We start from the raw sequence: 21,112 nt of genomic DNA, 5'->3' as shown, positions 1-21,112 counted from the left end.
TTCTACCTTGGGAAGTCTTGTCCACCTAGTTCAGGGGTTCTCTACCCTGACTTCATATTGGAAACATCTGAGCAGCATAGAAAACATACCTGTGTCTGGGCCCCTTGCTTAACCAATGAAATCAGAATCTTGGGGATGAGGGTCTTCAGGTGAGTTTAATGAGCAGCCAGGTTCAGAATCACTGGGATTATCTTGACCTCTCTCTTTTCCTTATCCTTTCATGCTCAGTCACCTGCTATTTTATCTCCTAAATAGCTCTGACTTTATCTACCATTTTCCATCATCAGAGCCACCACCCTAAACTAAGATATCATCATCTCTTGCCTGAAAAAAACCTTCTATTTGTTCTCCTTGCCTTTATTCTTGTTCCCATTCATACCATTATTCATAGTGCAGCCAGGGTAGCTTAAAAAAAAAAAAATCTGATCACATAATTTTCTCACTTAAAATATTGAACTGGTTTTCTGCTTGCTCTTAGAATAAGCCCCAGGTTATGGCCTTTAGAGATACAGATATAGGGGCTATTGCCTTTTTGTTTTGGTCTGATCGGCAAACTTACCCATCTCCACTCTTCTTCTTCTTTTAAAGGATTTTATTTATTTATCTGACACAGATAGACACAGTGAGAGAGGGAACACAAGGAGGGGGAGTGGGAAAGGGAGAAGCAGGCTTCCTGCCAAGCAGGGAGCCCGACATGGAGCTGGATTCCAGGACCCTGGGACCAGGACCCAAGCCAAAGGCAGACACCTAACTACTGAACCATCCAGGTGCCCCTCATCTCCACTCTTTTGATAACATGTCTTTTTGACCAGCAGCACACAGGGTGGGTTTATGATCAGAAGTTTCAGGGTGGGCTCAGTGATTGAAGCTTGCCAGGTTAATAAGGATCCTCCTTCCTTACAATTTTTGGGGCTAGAGTAGAACCCCTTACCTTGGCTTTGTAGTAAAGAGGTATGGATTTGGGGGGTCTTAGCCTACATCTTTCCTCCCCAACCTTGAGTGGCAACCTAGTATTCCTGGCAGCAGAGGGAAATCCTCTCTATGATTAATCCATCATTTGAGTAATGTTTTATTTACTGTCAATCTTTCTTGCTCAACTGTTAGCTCCATGAAGGCAATAGCCACGCCATTTCTACTTACTGTGGTATCTTCATTCCCTAGCACATATGAAGTTATCATTCCTTAATGGATGAATGGGTGGATGGATGGATGAATGAGTGAATGCCTAGTCTTGAAGACATGCACTGAAATAAAGGTTAGCTTAAGGAAAAAGATTTCAAATATAAAGTTTATAGATCCATTTTACTAAATTTCATGGTATTGAAGGAAGAAAGGGGTCCTACAGTGGAGGGATGTATGATATGTGAATGCCACTCACCTTGGAACAATCTGAGATTTCTTTAGCATTCTTCCACCAGAAGATGATTCCCTGTCATTTCTAGGCTCCTCTCTCCTAGTGAAGCGAAATTTCTGCCCCAAAGCACCCTGGAATGAGAGAGTTACTGTGGGCTGCTTTATTTTATAATCTGATATCAGAATGATAGGGGAGAGTATGCTTTTTAAGCTCCTTAAAATTCAGTTCTATTGAAAATACCTGTTGAGACACTTCCCTAAAATAAGCTGCCAGAGAATGATAAGAGAGGTGGTAGAGTTTAGAAATGTGTTGTGATGTTCTACCCAGAAATATTGTGCAATATGGGGATAAATTGTTTTCTTTCTTTCTTAGAGAAAGAGATTGTGCTAGTGGGTGGGGACAGAGGGAGACAGAAAGAGAGAATCTCAAGCAGGCTCCATGCCCACTGCAGAGCCCAATGGGGGGCTCTATACCATGACCCTCAGATCACGACCTGAGCCAAAATCAAGAGTTTCACACTCAACCGACTGAGCCACCCAAGCGTTCCTTAGACAAATTTATTCTTTAAGAATTTAATCAAAATGTATATCATCCTCTATGATTTTTGCTTCATAACTTAATTCACTAAGGTTCTTGATCCTTGGATGTAGCCATTTGATTCAGTGATATTGAGGGGGAAATAGTTTGACATAATCGGAAAAGTAAACCCTAAAGTATATCTATTTTAATTATGGATAATATGCAAATCAAATTTATCTTATCTTTGAACTTCACTCCATCTCCAACCTGTACTTCCTGGGGTAGGGATTAGGAATGAGATGAAATCAAGGGTGGGTTAATGTCAGGGTTGAAGTTTGGGGGAAGGATGGTAGAGAAATACGGTCTCAAATGGGTGTCAAACAACACAGAAAGAACAATCAGAGTCTTACTACATTTGCCAATCTCAGAAAGGGTCACCCATCATCCTAGGTTAAGAGGCTGTTTATTTTCTGAGAATTCATAGGCGTCATCTATATCTCAATATCTTGGTGTATCTCTGAAATGACAGTTGCAATTATCATTTGCTTTTAATTAATAAATAGACGGGCTCACTTAACTGAAGTACTCATTCCATCTTTTCATTTGAAAATCTATAGGATGAACACCATTAGGTTGACTTCTTAATTCTATAACCTTATTTGAGTGGGTGATTCTTATCTACCGAGCAAGGTGAAGGTGGGAATCAGAAGAGGATATTTGTAGGACAATAAGATCCCATAATCTTCAGGCTCCCCAGAAAACACTTAGTTAAATTTCTAATGGTTTTCTCAGTGGTTCATTCTGTGTAGGAACTTCTAATTAAGCTCCTTCAGAATGGAGGTTGGGGAACAGATGATTAGCCTTGATCAACCCCAACAGACTTTGACCCGTGCTGTTTTCTGGTTTTAAAATCAAAGCTCATCCATACAGAATAACATATTCTGTATACAAATAAAACAGAAATACAAGATTAAGGGGGGCCTAGTTGACTCAGTCAGTTGTGTGTTCCGCTCTTGGTTTCACTCAGGTCATGATCTCATGGGTCATGGAGTGGAGCCCCACATAGGGCCCTGTGCTCAGTGAGGAGTCTGCTAGAAGATTCTCTCCTTCTGCCCCTCCCCCCTGTCTCTCAGATTAGTAAATCTTAAAAAAAAGAAACCTTCAAACTTGAGGTTAGGGATAGAATAAAATTCAGGGTTCAAAGCAGATCTATTGCAAAATATTGAAGCATAATGTCAAAGCCCCTCATTTGCTTGGACCCCTTCAAAAGCCCTGCCAGGTCCTAGTAATATGTAGATAGAGCCATTTGCTTTGACAAAATGTGTAAAAGTAAAATAACTTAATTTCTATTAATGAAGGCTGCTTTCTCTTTCCACCCTCACCTCTTCTGGTCACATTGCCCTTCCTGTCTGGTGGCACTGGGGTTGCCGCAGGCCATTTAGAGAACAGACTGCAGAAAAGTTAAGTTGGGGATTCATTTATGTTTAGACCTAAGGGTTGCATTCGCATTGTTTATGGCCATATCCACATAGAACTATTTAGCTCCCTGTTTTGGTATAGAAATTACTACCAGGCTCACCCCTGCCATCCGTCACTTCCATTCACCAACATGACCCAGAAGTGTAAAGCCAGAGCTCTACATGGTAACGTGAAGTGGGTTAGAACATATGTGGATGCTGGAGGAGAAACATGGTTTGAATTCTATGGATCCAGAAGCCCATCTATGGAAAATTCTTCTGGTCAGGCAGGCAAAATTGTGACAGAATCATTCCATTCCCATCAAGGTACCATTAAAACTGAAGATCTTTGCTGCCAGGAATATACTTGATAATGTAGTTGATACATTTAGAAATATTTTAGAAATCTTTAGACAGGGAATTTATTGGAAATGCTATGTTTATAGGACACATATATATAACACTGTGATGGACTTTGTAGTACTTTATATCTTGATGACATTGTATGTTTTATGCATTCCAACATATCATTGAATTACATGGATATAATGGAAAAATATTTACAGTTCTAACTGACTTAAAATGAAATAGTGACACTGACAGTGATAACATAAACCTTGCAATTTATAATTATTACAAGTTCATTGACTGGTTATTAAATTCTGTTCATTCAAAGAGTATTTAAGGGCGCCTGGGTGGCTCAGTGGGTTAAAGCCTCTTCCTTCGGCTCAGGTAATGATCTCAGGGTCCTGGGATTGAGCCCCACATTGGGCTCTCTGCTCAGCAGGGAGCCTGCTTCCTCCCTCTCTCTCTGCCTGCCTCTCTGCCTACTTGTGATCTCTCTCTCTGTCAAATAAATAAATAAAATCTTTTTTAAAAAAAAGAGTATTTAAGATTGGTCACTGCACAAGAAAACTCAAGGCCCTGAAATCTTACAGATCATCTCTGAAAGAAATGGCAGTTTTCCAGAATTTGATAAAAAATCCTAAGAATGTAGTATATTTTCCAATAACAATTTGTGGTGCTAAACTATCAGTAACTATCAACAGCTTTTCTAAATTGTTAATAATTAAATGTAAATTTTGATCCATGATGCTAAGACAAATAGAATTATATTCCTCTTCTCTCTAAGGACAGTTATTACAAAATCATTGGCATCTGAAGGGATGACCAAGAAGCATATAGTCAAAAAATATAGGAAAACTTCTTCAAAGGTATATCAGGGAGTTAATAAAAATTTGTTATTTTTCTGGGTTTTTTTAAATGCTTGCTCTTTTACAGGTTATTAAAATGTGTAACATGTTGTGTTTTTTTTTCTTCATTTGAAATAAATACTGATTTTCACACCAAATTTATTCTTTATCCTTCAGGTATGACCTGGGCCTCATAAGGCCTGAATCCTATTCTGGTAAGGAACATCTCTTTTCTGTTTTTGAAAAGACAGTGATTTCACATGTTGAAAAGGTGGTTTGACATGAAATGGCTATATCAAAGGGTTAGGTCAAAACACCCTGCTTTGAACAGGGCCCATCTGCTGGTGGAGGATGGAGTACTGCTGGCTCAAGCCTCACACTCACAAATCAGGTCTTGACTGTTATCTGCAAGCGAGATTATACTTACAGTTACCGGGACATGAGGAACCGAAAGTAGAAGTTATTCATTACACACCTTTCTATGTATGACCTGTTATCAGGCTCTGGAGCATACTTTGAACTGATGTTTTAAAATATAATTATCTATGGCTAGTGCAATGATGGTGCATTGGATTTTTTTCTTTCTTGTTCAAGGTATTGATTTTTTAAATGTAAAACATTTAAAATAGGCCACAGTTTCTGTAACGATGCCTTGACCTTGGGAGGGTTCTGCCACACTGGGGCCTTGGTCCTTGGGCCATGAAAGCTGTGCTGAACCTGATATTTTCCTTTCATGTCTAGCATATAGTAGGCCCTCAAATATTAGTTTTTTGCGTCCTTCCTTCTTTTATTTTTTTTCCATGAGATACTGTTTTTTCTTTTCTTTTTGTTTTGTTTTGTTTTTGGTCTGTCAGGTGTGGGGAAGCTTTTATAGAAAGAAAACATACCTAACACATTCCAATTGTATTACCAAATGATTACTTCGACTAAGCTGTCCAGTGTGACAGAGTCCAGTCTATGACAACATAGTACGTAGGAACTGTCTTTACACCTGGCATAATTTTTCATTGTGTCACACAGGACTGCAACTAACTAATCAACCACAATGAACTAGAATTAAATGTATTTATCAAGATGAAGACTTATGCTTAGCTATGAGATGATACCCTTGAACTCTACTCCTTATTCTGTGGACAGAATAATAGCAACTAACAATAACAACAAAAATAATATTATGCTTTAAACCCTTTCAGGAGGATAGGGCCCTTCCAAATTCTTCACTTCATGAAATCCTTTTAACAGCTTTGGAAGGTAGGTAAAAATTTTATCCTAATTTTGGAGAGAACAATGTTGTGTGGGAAATTAAGTGATTGACTCAAGGTTATCTTGGCCAATGAGTGGAGAAGTCAGAACTTCGGTCTAAGACAACATGAACTCTATGACTCCTGAATTTGTATGACATTTGTATGAATTTGTATGACATTTGTATGAATTTGTATGATATTCAAGGACAGTACCTGCCTTGTTGACAGCTCCGTGTTGTCCTCTTAAACTCCATCAAGATGGAAGCCATTGCAGAAAAAACTTGGATGTTGTTCAAAATAGTATCACTTCAGGAAGTCTCCCGCCACCTCTGGGGCTAAAACCAGAAGGAAATGGCAGAAACGCCAAAATGGGGGATAAGAACTCTGAAACAAGAAGGAGCTTGGCATTTGGAAGAAAAGGAAAGAAAGACAGTGGGTAGGAATGTGTTACCCTTATGGAAGGCTTCACGTAGGATTTTATCTTTTACTCAACACTTAGACAGCATTTCATATGTGCCAGACCCCTTTACACTCCCATCAGTTCTGTGAGGTAGAGCTCTTTATTAATCACATTATTCAGATGGTTAAGTTGAGGTTAAGCAGCTTGCTAACTTGAGCTCGGGCAATCTGGGTCCTGAGTCCACTCCCTGGTGGAAGGGTGGTTTATTACAGAACTTCCAAGTGGGATGTCTCTGGCGGGCTGGGTACAAAGCCTGAAACATAGGGTTGGGGATGGGATTGAAATGGTGTAGGGTATAATCGATGACCTTTCATCACTTTTATTGTTTTTTTTTTGCACCCGCCGATTTAAGGATGATGCTGTTTCTTGCCGGTTATGTTCTCAGTCGAATAAACTTCTGCATGAGTTGCAGCACTTGGTTTTAAGGCCTCATGGTCTATCATGGATTTCCTTGGGACTAGATGTGCTGAGATCACCACACACTTCCTCTCGTTTATTCTGTTTTAAAACATTATTTAATTTAAAAAATATTACCATTTAAACAGTACTAATACTGCTATTACTAATCACCACTTAAAAACCATACATAAAATAAAGCAAATAAATAAAATAAAGCAGAGTATGTACCTTATTTTAAAAATTGGTATGTTGTAATTAATGGACAAATCCATATATAATATTAAAACATCTTTATTAAACCTGGTTTCACTCAGTTTTGAAGAGAATCCTTCTCCCATCTTATCCTGGATTTGGATATTGTACATAAAAATGGTTCAGGGGTACCTGGGTGGCTCAGTTGGTTAAGCTTCCGATTCTTGGGTTCGCCTCAGGTCATGGTCTCAGGTCTTGGTCGGACAGTGTACTCAGCAGGGAATCTGCTTGAGACGTTCTCTCTCCCTCTTCTTGCGGCCCTTCCCCCTTTCACTCTCTCTCTAAAATAAATAAATAAATCTTTAAAAAATGGTTCACAGATATATTTCTGATGTTAGTATACCAAAACATCATGGCAGAATGTTTTCACAATTCTTGCTTTAACTTCATTGGCAAAAAGTACCAATCTTTATTACAAATTCAAAGGGAGACATTCGTTCACTTTTGCCAAAGCTCCTTTTGGTTCAGCATTGTGCTAGAAACAGTGTGAAAGATCATGAACAAAAGGTGTTTCTGTCTCTGGAAAAGTTTACTGTCCAGGGAAGTATGGGTCATATAAACGACTGACCATAATGTAATGTGTACAGGGTTGTAAAAGGCACAGACGAAATACACTGGAATCAATGGCCAGAGGAAAATTCATGTAGTCTATCCCCACATTAGCATTAGGAAACTCCACACGGATGCCCAGTTCTTAATTTGCATAAACTAGGACGGGAGCAGTTAACACAGTCACTTGGAATGATTATACATTAACTCTGTCTGCATCTTCAAGGCACTCCTAAGTTTATAAAGCAAATATACCTGAAGTTTAAAGATTTGAATGAGGTATAATGAACTCTCACCACTGTGCTAATGTGTTTTTCCATTTTTTCTTCCCAGTTATCTGACTTCTTTAGTTATATTGTCTCTTTAATGTCAACTGTTTTGAAAAATATGTTCTGTTGTAATTAAGTTCTTGTCCTTCAGATCTAAATAAGACATTTCATATCTTTTAGCTACAGCAGGGCCTTGAATTAGACTCCTGTTTGGAAAGGATTGACCAAATAGGAGGCTTTCTTCTCTTCCTACACTTAATCTATTTTTACTTGATTGTGTGACACCTGCAGGGATGCATAGAATTATATAATCTATTAATTGTTACTCATGAGGAAAATTAAAAGCAGATACTATTGAATCAGATGGAATTTTAAAATTCACCTATGAGGGCATAGACTATTTCTTTGCCTGAGATTACTTAAGGGATTGATTTTTTAAAAAATATTTTATTTATTTATTTGACAGAGAGAAAGGTCACAAGTAGGCAGAGAGGCAGGCAGAGAGAGAGAGAGGAAGGAGGCTCCCTGCTGAGCAGAGAGCCCGATGCGGGGCTGATCCCAGGACCCTGAGATCATGACCTGAGCTGAAGGCAGAGGCTTTAACCCACTGAGACACCCAGGCGCCCTGGGATTGATTTTTTTGTATTAAAATGGAATTACATGCTTAAATTATTTTCCCTTTTGTCTGTCAGGTGACAGACCTGATTATGAATGAATTCAAGCATTTTGAATTATGTGCCGGCTATTTTTCCAACTTTCATATGATGTATGTGAAAATAAGATGTTTGCTAGTAACAATAATTTCAGATAGACTTTCTAAGTTTGCCCACTAAACAACAGGCTCAATCAATTGCCTCTTCCTGCTGAAAATTGTCCCAAATACGGTCTATATTGAAATGGTTTGTCATTTTCTGTTTCTATTCTAGGCTCCTTACCTCTTTTAAAAATGGAGCCCTTCCTACCTCTCTCTCCCCATGCCTTAGTAGACTAGGGACATGTTTGCTAAGTCTCTCTTCTCATATTTAAATTTTTCCTTCTTTCAGAAAGGAGGGGTGCATATTCCAGTTTAATTTTCTTTTGATGAATCTCATCTTTCTTGTTTCTAGCTTCACTTTTTAAAAAAATTATTTTTGAAGGTCTTGTCCTAATATCATTAACCCTACCCATGGATTAAGGACCAATCTTCCTTTCCCCATCCTAATTCTCTTACTATCCTATTACTATTACTATTCTGTCCTGCACCCACAGAATCAGTTCACATTAAGTGTAAGTTTGTGACAAGAGCAATGGCCTTTGAGTTACATGTGGTTCTCAAATAGTTAGGATTTTTTCCCTAAGTGAAGAAAATCCTAATTTAAATAGATTTGGGTTAAAAAAAAAAAATCATTGGCTCACATACCTGAAAAGACTAAGAGTGAAAATTTTGACATGGCAGCATCCAGAAGAGCGCAGAATGAATGTAGCCAATATACTCCCTAAAGTGTGCCCTAGAAAATTTAGCTAATCCCTGACAAATTTAAATTAAAAATTTTTAAAAAGAGTTAAAATTCATTTAATACTAATAACAAGCCTTGACTGCAGTGTAATTGAACCATGGTTTAGATTTCCACATTTTTAGACATGTGGCAGGAAATCAGTATCTGCTATTTGTCTGTCTTTACGGTTACTAATAACAACTTGGGGCAATAAGGAAGGTTCTTGGCAGAATAGGTGATAGGACTCTCTTGCTGACCCCACATTTCTGAGCCTGATACTGGGTGTACCCTTTGGTCTCAGAATTTGGCTCCACTCCAGGGCACACGTGATACTGACCTGGCTCATCTCTGTCCCATGTAGGACAGGCTGTGTGCCTCAAAGTTTGGATTCTGGCTCTTTGAGTGGGATACAGTTTGTTGCCTAATGTGTGTCATGTGACTGACTAGCTGTGTGACTTCACTCTGGGCACTTAACCTCACTGACCTTCAGCTTTCCTACTAAATTTCTGCTTCCTAGGGTGATCCTGGGCTCTTTCAAGTCAATGTGAAAGTAGCCTGGCATATGGGCGGTGGTTAGTAAGTGCTTGTCATTGGAAACATGTCCTTAACGGACCAGCTTCCTGCTTGGACCTCTGGCTTTGCCCTTTTAAAAACTTTCCTGTCTCATTTCCTCGTTGCTTCTGCTTCATCTGTTCACATTTGGTGATTTTTTTTTCCTTCTCTTTAGAATTTCTTTTCTTGTGGAAAAAATATTTTTCATGAGATTTACCCTTTTGACACATTAAAAAAAAAAGAGATTTATTTATTTTAGAGAGAGACAGAGAGGGAGAGAACACATGAGTGAGGGGAGGAGCATAGGGACAGAGAATCCCAAACAGACTCCTCGGTGAGCGCTGAGCCTGTGTGTGTGTGTGGCTCAGTCTCAGGGCTGTGATATCATGACCTGAACCCAAACCAAGAGTTGGAAGCTCAACCAACGGAGCCACCCAGACGCCACTACCCTCTTAATCATTTTTTAAGTGTGTAATACATTTACATTGGTTACAGCTGGTGCATTTTTCATTCACTTATTATAACTTGTATTGCATTTATTGAGTGCTCACTGTATGCCTAAGCATCTTAGATTGTGAATCACGTGGTCCCTGCAACAAGACTATAGGCAGATAGTATTTATGGTTTTCCTTTGACAAATGGGGAAACGGGTTTAGAGAAGCTGGGCAGCAGAAGGGGGCAATTTACCATAAAGCTGTGGAGACAGGCCAGTCTGACACTCTTGTTCTCATCTAGTGAGTGATTCAGAGATTTCAGTGTGCAGAAGATTCACCTGCAGTGTATTCAAAGTGCAGCTTTCTGAAGCTCATCCTCAAAGGCACTGATGGGTTGGCTCTGGAGTAGGTCGGAGAAATACGCATTTATGATAAAACCTCCAGGTGATTCTCCCACAGCTGGTCTGCAAACCACATGTCTACAGGTGAACTTCAGATGACTGAACTCCCTTCCTATGGTTTTTCAGCTCACACACCTTCTCTGGTGGAAGGAGGGAAATGCTACCTGAGGGTTCTGGCATCTGTCCTACTGCCAGGAGCGTGGTTGCCCTCTCCTGGCTTCCTGCTTTCAAAAACAATTTCTTAACTCTTTGAGCACCCAAGTTAATCTGAGAGCCCCCTTTGAGCCATTGCGCTTGAGCGGACGTTGAGGGTTCAGATAAGTATCTGCTGTACACTGTGCGTGTAACAGAAGCTCAAAAAATGTTTCTTGATTGATTACTTATGTATTATGTAACTTTCCATTTGGTCCTTTTCACTTTGCATGTTCTCCTTTCCTCCATTAGGTTGTAATATGCTTAGGAGAAGGTACTAACTAGTCTTCCATTGTCTGTATTACCAGAGACCTCTCCACATTTTGTAGATGCTCAGCAAATACTGCTGACTCAGTCAGTTATAGTAAAAGATGGGTAATACATGTTTGTTGAGGGGCACCTGGGTGACCAGTCAGATAATCGTCTGTCTTTGGCTCAGGTCATGATTCCAGGGTCAAGGGACTGAACACTGTGTTGTGCTCCCTGCTCAGTGGGGAGTCTGCTTCTCTCTCTCCCCACTTGCCCCACTCATGGTTACGCGCATGCATGCTCTCTCTCTCTCAAATAAACAAATAAAATCTTTAAAAATAAATACACGTTTGTTGAGTTAATTAACCGTTCAAAGGTGTTGGTTACCACTATTCTTTCATAGATGATGAGATATTCATGACTGGAAATCTTTTGAACATTTACACTTAGTTTTCCCCCTTAAACATTCAGAAGGGAGGAAAAAAATAACTCAATTTTAGCCTCAGAGGTAAAATATTTAACTACTCAACATTCTTTGTTTTGCATAAAGAAATGTTTAACCAAAATTCCTCAGGTTACAGTCAGATGCCAAAGTTTTAAAAACAAATGTGCACACACAAATATGCAGGCAGGACTTACCTCAAAATTCAACGGCTTGCGGACTATGTTTCTACTTCGATTTCTTTGTAGAAGAAATCTCAATTTTTTTCTAAAGAAAAATCTCCACTTTTTTCTAAAGATTGGATCTGTTCAAATAAATGGTTTTTCCTTGGGCATCAAATTCCTCATCAAAGATAATTGTTGAGATACGCAAAGTTTAATGATAGCACCAGGAGTTCGAGACAGAACTATAAAATAAAATGCCTGGTATACGACATGGTGACTATAGTAGATCACATTGTATTGTCTAATTGAAATTTGCTAAGAGAGTAGAACTTACAATGCTTTTATGGAAAAAAAGGGTAAATATGTGAGGTGATGGATGTTATTTCATTTGAAGGCAGGGGTGGGGGGCAGATCTTTTCACAGTGCATGCTTATATCAGATCATCATGTTGTACACTTTAAATATCTTATAATTTTGTCAGTTATACCTGAATAAAACTGAAAAAAAAAAGAGGAAATGTCTGCTTTCAAAGATTCTATAGTCTAATTAGAGTGATAGTAAATGTGCATAATAAATAACTGAGAGTAAAAGATTATTGTCTATGTTAAGGACTTCCAGGATCTTAAAGATAATCTGGTTTTAAATCTCTCACGTTTTAGATAAAGGGGTTGGAAGAAGAGATACGGAGATGTGGCAAGGTCATAGAGATTGTTAAAGGCATAGCCTGAACCAGAGCCCTGATCTCTTTTCTCCAATCTAATCCAAACCACCGTCAAACTTAAACTTCTCAGAAAAAGAAGTTTACATTTCGCCAGAGTATTAGCAACCTGATGAAGGTGGTCAGGACCAAATGGTTTGTCAAACTAGAGGATTATTAGTTATATCAAGGAATGAATATCACGGGATTGCAACCAGGAAGCTAATTAGCATGGGGACAGCTGTGTGGGTCATACAATTTCAAATGGGTGGGCAGACAACAGGGTCTCGAGCTGTGTTGGGTGGGAAAAATACAATGTGAGCCAAGAATGCAAACCATATGTATAATTTCAAAATTTCTGGTAGCCACAATAAAAAAGTAAGAAGAAATTGGTGACATTAATTTTAGTATATTTTGTTTCACCTCGTATATTAAAATATTACCATTTCAACATGTAATTAATAGAAAAATAAGGTATTTTACGTTTACTTCTGTGTATTAAGTCTTTGAAATCCATCGTGTGCTTTATACTGATAGCAGATCTCAAATATTTAATAGCCACAAGCGGCTAATGGTTTCTGTACTAGACAGTGCATGTCTAGAGGATACTCACTGTTGGGAAGGATTGGCAGAATAGAATAATGCTGGGAAGACTGATCTGGTCTGAACTCTCCTAGAGAATGCTTCTCAAACTTTACTATGCATAGAAGTCACCTGGGGATCTAATTAAAATACAGATTCTGATTCACCTTGTCTAGAATTCTGGGGTAGGTCTAGGATTCTGTATTTCTAACAAGCCTTCAGGTGATGCTCATGCGGCTGGTTTGTGATCCAACACTAAAAATAGCCAGATATATTTAGGTGATCAACCCCGGTAGAAAGAAAAAAAACAATGAATTTCTAAGTGGGCCAATCAGAATTTTCTCGGGAGGAGAAATTCCTCACTGACTGCCTTGCCCATGAAATAGGAACTTGTAGAATACTGCTCTCCCAAAAGAGTAGAGGATGATTTTTCTATCCTGTCTATGGCTTCCTCTCTCATGTGGTTATGACTGAAAAGTGTTGAGGTGCGCTCCCATGAGAGAAGAAAAGAGAGTGAAGTGTTAGAAGTTCCTATTTCATATCATAAATGTGATATCTCTTTTAATTCATATAGGTCTCAATTAATGTATTTTAAAATATTTTATGATTTGTTCTATAAAGACCCTGGAATATATTTTGATAGATTTATTGCTAGGCATTTTTCCCTAGGCAAAATTTATCATTTTTATTGCTGTAGCAAACAACATTTCAGAAAATTACATATATATTTTCAGTTTGTAGCTGGTGTCTAGAGATGCAGTTAATTTTGATTTTATATCCAGAAATCCCACCAAATTTTCATATTAATTCTCATAATTTATATGGAAAATATTTTGGATTTTCCAAAGAGTCATGTCATCTATTAAAAACTTTTTTTCTTTCTAAATCCTATTCCCTTATTTCTTGTCCATATTGTACTGTCTAGGTTTTTTCAGTGCATTGCTGAACTGATAAGGTGAGAGTAGATGTATTTGTATTTGTCTTGAAGCTTTAATATTCACCATTAAGTATGTAGTTTATATTTATTTTTGTGCTTGTCCTTTATCAGTTTAAGAGCATTTTATTCTATTGTTTTTCTTGTTTTGAATCATGAAAAATCTATGCTAAATTTTATCAGATAAATTTTTTGCCTCTATTGAATTTGTATGTTTCTTCTCTTCTAAGCTATTAATGTGGTAAATTATATTGATAGATTTCCTAATATTAAACCAACATTTCATGCCTGGAATAAATCCTACTTGGTTATGAAGTATTATGTTTTGAATACAGTCTAATATTTGTATACTAGTATTTTGCTTAGAAGTTTTGTATTTTGGGGTTTTACTAAGATTAGCCTGTGATATTCCTTTTTATACACTTTTCTATTCTGATGTCACAGGTATATAAACCTCATATAATGAGTCGGGGAGTATTGAATCCAATAGTTGGTAATTTTCAGTGGTTTTTGGAAATTCTCAGCTATTGTCTCTTTGAAAGAGACATACTTCATAACCAAGTAGGACATTGTCTCTGTTATCTTTCTGGAGATGAGATACCTATTAGATTTTCTCACATTATTTTCCATTTTCCCTTCATTTTTCTTTTATGTTTTCCTTCTTTTGGCCTCTCATTTTGTATTTCTTTATATTTATCTCCCAGGTTAGTAGTTATCCCCAGTGTTGTCTCATATGCTGTTTCAATTTTGAATAGAGTTTTTACTTCTGTTTTTATAATTTCTATTTGTTCCATTTATTTCCTTTTCAAATCCTTTTAAAACTTCAAAAATTATTTCTTCATTCTATTTTCATCTTAATGCCTCTCTTTTATTTCTTTAAACATATCAAACACACTTATTTGCTGTTATGTGAGAGTTACTGTATATTTCTGGGCCTGATTTTGGTCTCTGTTGTATCTATTTATTCTTTCCAATGTTACTTTTTTCCCTCTATGTTTTGTATTTTTGAAACGTTGGGATTTTGTAAGGTCTGGATTGATATTGATTTTCAATAGTGTTTGTTAGTTATATAGGTGTTTCTGCTGATGTGTGGCCTCCAAATTAAATTCTCCATTTAAGGTTTTTTTGAACTACATAAGTGGATAAAATTGGTCTGGGAACCCATGTGAGAGAGAGCTTATAGTTATGAATTATTCTGGGTGATTTGTGCCCTTCAGCCACTGCCAAATTCCCTTGCTATATTCTTCCTTGTTACCTTCTACACAAGACAAAGTGTGGATAGTTAGATAGTGTGTAATACAGTGGGCTTATTTCTATTTTTTGGTTTTTATTTTTGTTTTTACACAATAGGCCTATTTCTAGAAGTCCTTTGGAGTCCTTTGGAGTCTTAGCCTCTCCATTTTCAACACTCCCTAGGCTTCTCCATGTTCCGTTCCCATGTAGCCATTGTCAAGAACTGTGAAGGGACTGAGAATTTTTTATCCTGCTTTTACTCTAACTTCAAGAAATCAAGTTTCATGGACTCTGGTTCAAGACTCGAGACTCCTGAGTCATGGTGAAAGGAAGTTTATCTTCCTTGCAGTAGGGGTAGCTCAAGTATCAACATTTTGCTCTGATTCCCCAAGATTCAGTTCCTACAAGGTGACATGAAGAGGTGTCAGATGAGATCTATACATGCAGGGGGTTGTATTATTAAGTAGCAACCTTGAGCTTAAGGAACCTAAATTTTTATAACAGGTGCTTAAGCATACCTGGTTTTTGAACAAAAACTTTTTCTCAGATTTCTAATCTGTGATATTGTTGGAAATTGAAGTTGAAAAGTTGATTTATAGGACTTAAAAATAAGCCAACTGCTTATCCTAAGCTTATTTCTTCCTACGACTTTTTAATTGTCTCCAATATCTGAACTAGAAGCAGTTCCTTTATAGTTCCTTTTTTACTTTTGTATTATGAAATAGAGCTTTCCACTTAAAAAAAGAAAACATGCAAAGGAAGATCCTGCTCTTGTGTTGTATACAAAAATGGTTTTCCATACTACGCAGCCATCAAAAGAAATGAAATCTTGCCATTTGTGATGACGTGGATGGAACTAGAGGGTATTAGGCTGAGTGAAATAAGTCAATCAGTGAAAGACAACTATCATATGATCTCCCTGATAGGAGGAAGTGGAGAGGCAATGTGGGGGGTTTGGGGGTTAGGAAAAGAATAAATGAAACAAAATGGGATCAGGAGGGAGACAAACCGTAAGAGACTCTTAATCTCACAAAACAAATTGAGGGTTGCCGGGGATAGGGGGGTAGGGTGAGGGTGGTGGGATTGTGGACACTGGGGAAGGTATGTGCTATGGTGAGTGCTGCGAAGTGTGTAAACCTGGCCATTCACAGACCTGTATCCCTGGGGCTAATAATACATTATATGTTTATAAAAAAATAAATAAAAATGGTTTTCCACAGAAGCATTCATAATCTCTTTCTTGCTGTCAGAACAGAAGAGAAACCTTGTAAGTCCCAGTGAAGAATAACATCTCCATGGATGATGGAGTTAATCTTCAAAAATAAAACTGTATTAGATCTCTCATTTGAAATGGTTTTCCTCGGTTGATTGGGAATACTTTGGAGTTGCAGATATTGGCAAAAATTTATTTTTACTTCTTTTATGTATGCTTCAAATTCTGATGCAGATTATTTCTCTTGAGCTTTTGTTATGGCCATTGGTATGTGGCCTGCATGTAGATGCCAAGAAATAAGGGTAGTTTGTCCTCTGTACTTTGCTATCCATGATGTTAGTTATTGGGAGTGAGAGATAGAATGTGCACCATGAGAAGACATTTATATAAGAATAGAAAATCTTTCAGACAGAATTTGTCGGAATTGATATTTTCTACCCAACCTCTGAGGATATCTCTTGTCACTGTTGGTGAGGTAAAAGGATATCTAAGAGGTGCTTATAGGTCACTCAGACTACAAAGGTTAGCCCAGTTTCTGGATTTCCATACTACTTAGCTTTGTGTGCTAAGAATAGGGCCAATTTCCACATTATAGGTTAAACATCAAAGCCCAGAACAATAAATTATTTTAGTGTCACATTGCTAAAAATAAAGAGTTGGATAGAAACCTAAGCCAAAGTTTTTTCAGAATTTGATGCTTTTGACATGATACAAATTTTTCCCAAATTGTGCCATGGAATCTTTTTTTTTTTTTAAATGAGATGTCAGTAAGTGTTTTGCTAAATCAGAGTCAAATCATTTAGAACGTGCTGGATTAAATAAAATTTGGAGTATTTTTTCATATACTTTGGATTCTAATCCTTTATTAGTTATGTTTCTTGCAAATATCCTTCGTTATTTTAGGCTTGGTCCTTCTGCTTTTAAAAATAGTATTTCTTGATGAATAGAAGTTTTAAATTAAGCTATAGACTAAGTTATTAACATTTTTTCATTGTTTAAGCTTTAGAGGTTTTGTTTTTGGAATGATTCTCTACTCTAATATAGTCTCATATATTTCTACTAGAAATTCAATGTTTTGTTTTCTACCTTTGAGTATATAATACACCTAGAACTGATCATATAATATATCTGGAAACATATGTTGTGAGGTAAAGGTGTAATCTATTTTTTTTCACATTGATAAATACCTGTTTCTGCACATTTGGTAACCAATTTTCAAGAGTCACCATCAGGGGTGGAATTTCCACACATGTGTGCCTCTGTTTCTGGCCTCTCTTCTGTTCTATCTTGTTACTCTATTTATACACCAATACCAATGCTGTTTATAACTGTAAAAAAAAATCAAAAAGTTCAACAGGTAAAGAAACTGGGATATATTCACACAATTGAAAAATATTCAGCAGTGAAATAAGTGAACTAAAGCTATATATGTTAAAATGTCATAAATATAATGTTGAGTCTTCCCCAAAAGAATTATCAAGATAATGTCCAGAGTATTATACCATTTTTAGAAAAGCTAAAAACATACAAACAGAACTACTCATTATTTAAGAATATATGTAAATGTAATAAAAATTAATAAATACATGGGTACAATCTACATTTTAGTATTTCATTCCTTCTGAGAGGGAAGGGGTATGGTGGGGGACAAACACAGAGGGGGTTCAGTTGTATTTGTAACATTTCTTTCTTAAGCACCTATGTGGGTACTTGGATTTTGTTATTATTCTTTGTACTTTTTTATCTCTCTATTTTTTTCTAATAAAAAACAATATAGGATGCCTTTACTGCAGTAGTTCTCAGAGCCTTTAGTTTGCTAATAGGCCTTGTCTTTGTCCCCAAAAGGGGGGGGGTCTTCTGAGTATTTCCCTAATTTAATTGACCGTGGAATCTTCTTTCCCAGGAACACCTATTGATACCTTGGGAATTGGTCTGTTTTATGGATCCCAGATTCAGAATATGTACATTAGCCCATACTGCTTATAAAGATGAGACAAATCCAAGGTCTAGGCTTTCTTTAGCATGTCATCAAGTTACAAGAAGTTCTTTGAACCCAGCAGGATATAAAGGGAGGTGTTGTGCATGTGGTTTTTACCTTAGCGTCTTTCTTCAGGTTGCTGGATATTCCTATGGCTTTAATTTGTTGGGCACATCCTTCTCCCATCCCACCCTGTGGGGGCAGTTGGAATGTTTAAAATAAGAGAAATCTGCCAAGTATAATTTCCACATGGTCAGAATACAGCTATAACACGGCCTCCTCTTTGTTTCCAGAGAGCAATGCAAATAGCACACAGGGTAGGGAATGTCTGCTACATGAATAAGGGCCACCAAAAGCATTCACTGATCAAGAATCAATTGTTACAGAGAACTTATTCTCATGCTAACTAATAGAGCGTTTTTATGATGGGCCATCGTCATAAGTAACATTGCTAAACAGAGCGTATCTTCTTTGTAATGGGAGTCATGGTCATGACACTTTGTTTTAATGAGTATTTTTTTAATATTATAAAAATGAGGCTGATTCTTCTTTTCTTCTTCTTCTTCCTTTTTTTTTTTTTTTTGCAATAGGAATGCTTTATTTGGCAGACTTTGTATATAAAAAAAGAATGTAAAAATAAAGCAGCTGATTTGACCTGGCAAGCTTCAATTCCAATTCAGCGTACTTTCCCTATTTATAAAGTGCAGTAAAAATGTTAGCCTTTAGAAACTGATATTCCCTGGGTGTGCAAGTGTGGTAAGGCTTTTGTTGTTGTTGTTATTACTCCTCTTTAAAAAAACAAAAACAACAACAACAAAAAAAACAAAAAAACCCTCTAGCGAAAGCTCTAATAGGGAGACTCCAAATAAGAGCGAAGGCAATATCTGTATGCAGAGTTCAAAAAGGAACAAATTATCTTAAGATGACTTTTTAAAGACTGTGGCCCCAAATGGTGACGGCAGGCCTTGGGCAGGCTAGTATATGTGGTGCTATAATTTTGCTTGAGGCTCATAAATCTTACATTATTTGGATTAAGTGTAGACACTCCAAAATGAATTTAGAGGCAAATGTGAATGTGTTTCTGGGCACAGGCTGGGTGGAGAGAACGCTGTGATCATGTCTCAAAAAATCCTAATCATCTGGTCTTCTAATGAATGGATTAGTTCCTCCCTTCTGCCAATAGAACTTGAGCATCTGAAAACTTTGAAGTACGGAGGCAACAGCAAAGAAAACAAGAAAGTGTGCATGTGAGGCTGGCTTGATGCTTGGTGATTAAGAGATGAGGACCCCGCGGGTCAGCTCCCCATAGGTACAAACAGATGTTTGCACTGTTTCACAGCTGCTAAATATGATATAAATCCAAAGAATTTTTCTTGTTTTTATAAAGGAAAAAAATACCCAGACAGCAAATTTTTGGTCATTCAGATACTCTTACCAAATGACATCTGGTTTCTGTACTGCTTATTTAAGCAATCCTTAAAAAAAATGTTTGCCAAGGGGAGTAACTCTAAACTTTCAGTCCTTCACCGTACATAACAGTACAGTTTAAATTACAGTGTAGCATGCAGAGTTTATTATAAGCAATGCCGTTTTTTATTTCTTAACCAGCAACTTTTGCTTTTAAGAAAATGGGTTAGATATTATGTAATTAGTTAAGGGAAATCTACGATGAAGTTACATTTAGAATATCTGGGATTCCAATCCTAATGATGGCAAAGAAAATGAATTACTTGCTTCCATATGTTAAGAATGGTGGCGAGCAAAGTTAAACTATACAGTTAACCTAAAATAAAATGCCAGCAATACAGCAAGACAGGATTGTGACTTGCATCAAGGTGAGAGAACATGAAAGGCAGAAAGGAAGCAGCGACAGGTTGAAGGTCAAGATGGAAATGAATCGTAATAAAAGACTTGCAAATCTTGAGAGAGGAACCAGATTTTTTTTTTAAAAGATTTTATTTACTTATTTGACAGACAGAGATCACAAGTAGGCAGAGAGAGAGGAGGAAGCAAACTCCCTGCTGAGCAGAGAGCCCAATGTGGGGCTTGATCCCAGGACCCTGGGATCATGACCTGAGCCAAAGGCAGAGGCTTTAACCCACTGAGCCACCCAGGCGCCCCAAGAGGAACCAGATTTTTACCGTCTCTACATCCAGCGTGCCTCTGAGTCTCTACGCAGAAATTATTTTGTTAATTTACAGTCAGTGGCAAGTATGTTTATGTTGATCATTCCCTTCGAAGATGTCTATTTTGAAGGGCCTAATGTCCAAGTGTACAGGCTTGTTTTCTGAATTTTATTTACCTCAATCTTTGTGATCTATGGTTCTGATGAGGCTTTTATTCAGTGGATCTCCCAGAACTTAGCCCTGAAACAGAAAATGTGATAATTCCATAACAAATTTGGCAATTAGCAGCATTCTTCTTTCTGGGTTTTACATCATTAGTTGGCTGATACCTTACCTCCAGTCTGATATTAATAAAGGGTAAGTAAGTTGGCAAGCCTGGCTTTGTTGGAGACTCGGCACCCGAAAATTTGCTAGGTTATATAGTATTCAAAAACTAGTCCGAGGGGACTTGCTCAGAGGAAAGATAATACACTACACAGAATTTTCTTTGTCTCCTGTTAAAATGGATTTGTGTTTTGGGTACTAGGTTCTTGCCATGATGGGATAGTGGGTCTACCAGAATGGAATTTGCAGGAGGATAATAATTTCCCCTATTACATTTTGCGTTCTAAACTTCAGATGCGAGTTTAGACTTGGCGTACGTAATGATCTTCAGTTTCAGCATCGGGTCTAATTCCCCGGTTCATTTACTCCTTCTTTTCAGTCTCTAGCAGGAATTCGCCTTCCTCCAGATTCCATGATGAG

This window comes from Martes martes (assembly GCF_963455335.1).
Source record: "Martes martes genome assembly, chromosome: 7".
Classification (NCBI taxonomy): domain Eukaryota; kingdom Metazoa; phylum Chordata; class Mammalia; order Carnivora; family Mustelidae; genus Martes; species Martes martes.
Note: the sequence above shows the minus strand (reverse complement) of the source record.